This window comes from Myotis lucifugus, unplaced genomic scaffold, assembly GCF_000147115.1.
Source record: "Myotis lucifugus unplaced genomic scaffold, Myoluc2.0 scaffold_373, whole genome shotgun sequence".
Classification (NCBI taxonomy): Eukaryota; Metazoa; Chordata; class Mammalia; order Chiroptera; family Vespertilionidae; genus Myotis; species Myotis lucifugus.
This window is the reverse complement of record NW_005871421.1, coordinates 192,649-195,921: the sequence shown is the minus strand read 5'-3', so window position 1 is coordinate 195,921 and position 3,273 is coordinate 192,649.

The window sequence follows — 3,273 nt, the reverse complement described above, 5'->3', positions numbered from 1 at the left end:
ACTAGCCTTCACTTGGTTTTTAGATTCACTTGTTGATAGATGTGTATTTGTTATTCATAATTTGTATCTTTACCTTTTTCTTCTTCTTCCTCTTCTTAAAGGATACCTTTCAGCATTTCATATAATACTGGTTTGGTGGTGATAAACTCCTTTAGCTTTTTCTTATCTGTGAAGCTCTTTATCTGACCTTCAATTCTGAATGATAGCTTTGCTGGGTAAAGTAATCTTGGTTGTAGGTTTTTGCTATTCATCACTTTGAATATTTCTTGCCACTCCCTTCTGGCCTGCAAAGTTTCTGTTGAGAAATCAGCTGACAGTCATATGGGTACTCCTTTGTCGGTAACTGACTTTTTCTCTTGCTGCTTTTAAGATTCTCTCTTTGTCTTTTGCTCTTGGCATTTTAATTATGATGTGTCTTGGTGTGGTCCTCTTTGGATTCCTTTTGTTTGGGGTTCTCTGCGCTTCCTGGACTTGTAAGGCTATTTCTTTCACCAGGTAGGGGAAGTTTTCTGTCATTATTTCTTCAAATAGGTTTTCAATATCTTGCTCTCTCTCTTCTTCTGGTACCTCTATAATTCGGATGTTGGTATGCCTGAAGTTGTCCCCAGAGGCTCCTTACACTATCTTCATATTTTTGGATTCTTTTTTCTTTTTGTTTTTCCAGTTGGGTGTTTTTTGCTTCTTCGTATTTCAAATCTTTGACTTGATTCTTGCGATCCTCTAGTCTGCTGTTGGAACTCTGTATAATATTCTTTATTTCAGTCAGTGTATGCTTAATTTCTAGTTGGTCCTTTTTCATAACCTCGAGGGTCTCACTAGATTTCTTGAGGGTCTCACTAAATTTATCAGCGGTTTCTAGAAAATTCTTGAAAAACCTTATAAGTGTGGTTTTGAACTCTATATCCAGTAGTTTGCTTTCCTCCATTTCTGTCATTTATGATCTGTTTCTTTGTCTCCACATTTTTTATGCTTCCCTGTGTTGATAGAGTGGCTTTGTGTGCTAGGTGTCCTATAGGGCCCAGAGGCTCAGCCTCCCCAATTACCTGAGGTGGACACTCTTGGTGCACCCCTTTGTGGGTTGTGTGCACAGTCTTGTTGTAGTTAAGCCTTGATTGTTGTAGGTATCACTGGGAGGAATTGACCTCCAGGCCAATTGGCTGTGAGAGTCAGCTGTGTCTGCAGTGGGAGAACTTCTGTGCTGGAGACACCCTTCTGGGGCAAGACTTGCTTCAGTGGGGCTTTGGTGCTCACTGAGTCTGCCCCCTGAGTGTGCCCCTTATGGATCTGAGGAGTTGTAATCTGGATGGTCCCACTCTGACCACTGGGTACACTGGCTCTTGGATCTCTAAGGAGGTGCTAATTTAGCCTCTGCCTGAGGCTGCCCAGCAGGAGCTACAGAGAGATCTGCAGATTCCTCTTCTTTGTTTGGGATTTGGAGGTGCCCAGATGAGGCCCAGCTGTGAAGCAATGCAAGCTGCTGTGGGGCCTTGGGCCTTCTTTTGGAAGTTCTGGGTCTCTCTGACCCAGCTGCAGTTTGTTAGGTAATTTTCAGATTGCAAAGGGCCAGGCCTTTCAAATGCAAAAGCCTCTGCCCACAGCTTGGGTGGAGTGGGGTCTCAGGGGATCAACAGGGCGGAGCAAACAGCTATGGCTGCTCCTCAGCCCTGCCCTAAGAGGCCCCACGTCTCAGTGTCCCGGTAATTGCTGCAAGCACCTCTGAGAGAAAGCCGCCCTCGAGTTCTGCCCGCTGCCAGACAGTCCAGTTTCTCCCTGTATGAGTCTGGGTCCCCAGAGACTCGCCCGGAACGAGTTCAGAGCAGTTGGGAGCGTGTGTCTCCCTCCAGATTGAAAAAGACAGCCGCGTCCTCAGTTGTCAGCCCTTTCTGCGTGCACCTCTGTACCTCTGCACTTTACTTCCGCACCTCCTGAGTCTCAGAGTGCTTTTCTCTTTCCTTCTAGTTGTAGAATTTCCACTCAGCCAGCCTTCCTGTGATTCTGGATGATGTCTGTTTTGTCTTTTAGTTGTATTTTTGAAGTGGTTGTTCGAGGCAGCAATTTCCAGTGTTTACCTATGCCGCCATCTTGGTTTCTCCCTCCAGGTATGTGCTCTTGATGGAAATGGAACCCATGGCCCTTTGGTGTGCTGTCCCAGACTCTAACCACTGAGCAACGCTGGCCAAAGCCACAGGATCTCTCTCTCTTTAAAAATTAATCCTCACTCGAGGATATTTTTTTTTCTCTTTTTTTTTCTAAATATATTTTATTGATTTTTTTACAGAGAGGAAGGGAGAGGGATAGAGTTAGAAACATCGATGAGAGAGAAACATCGATCAGCTGCCTCCTGCACACCCCCTACTGGGGCTGTGCCTGCAACCAAGGTACATGCCCTTGACCGGAATTGAACCCGGGACCCTTCAGTCTGCAGGCCGATGCTCTATCCACTGAGCCAAAACGGTTAGAGCGAGGATATTTTTCCATTGATTTTTAGAGAGAGTGGAAGAGAGAGGGAAAGAAATATTGATGTGAGAGAAACACAATTGGTTGCCTCCTGCAAGCACCCCTACCAGGGCTGGGGCCCAGGAGGAGCCTGCAACTGAGGTACATGCCCTTGACTGGAATCTAACCTGGGACGCTTTGGTCCGCAGGCCAATGCTTTATCCACTGAGCCAAACCAGCTAGGGCTCACAGGATGTCTCTTAATCACACTGGTTATAACAGCAAAAAACTAGAAACTGAAATGGCCATTCTCGGGATGAACAAATAATCAGTGGCTTGTTTACACAACAGCATAGTAAACAGCCATACAAAGTGTATGAACTATGAAACACATGAAAGTTAGTAATATGTTGAGTGAAAAAAAACAAGTAACAAAGACCAAAAGTAATATGAGACTCTCTTCATAAAAGTTTGAAACTAAACAAAATCAAACAGCCTATTGTGTAGGCATGTATATGTAAGCACGGAACAGCAAACACAGAGTTCTGGGTGGTGGTGCCTGGACGGGGACAAGGAGACGGTGGGTAGTAAGTCCTGCTGGCAGTCTAACCAGCCCCTTTAGTTTGGCAGTGGGTGCAATGGAATTCAACTTGTTGATTTAAATGATAAATAGATATGACTTTTTAAAAAGAGGACCATGCAGGGGTCCGCTGATGATTGCGGTCATTAACCAAAGGTGATCATGAACCTGTTCTGATCTTCAGCGGCCTCCCCAGAAAAGTAAACCGACGCGACTAATGCGCCGGCCGGTGAGAAACCAAAAGGAGTGGGCGGGTG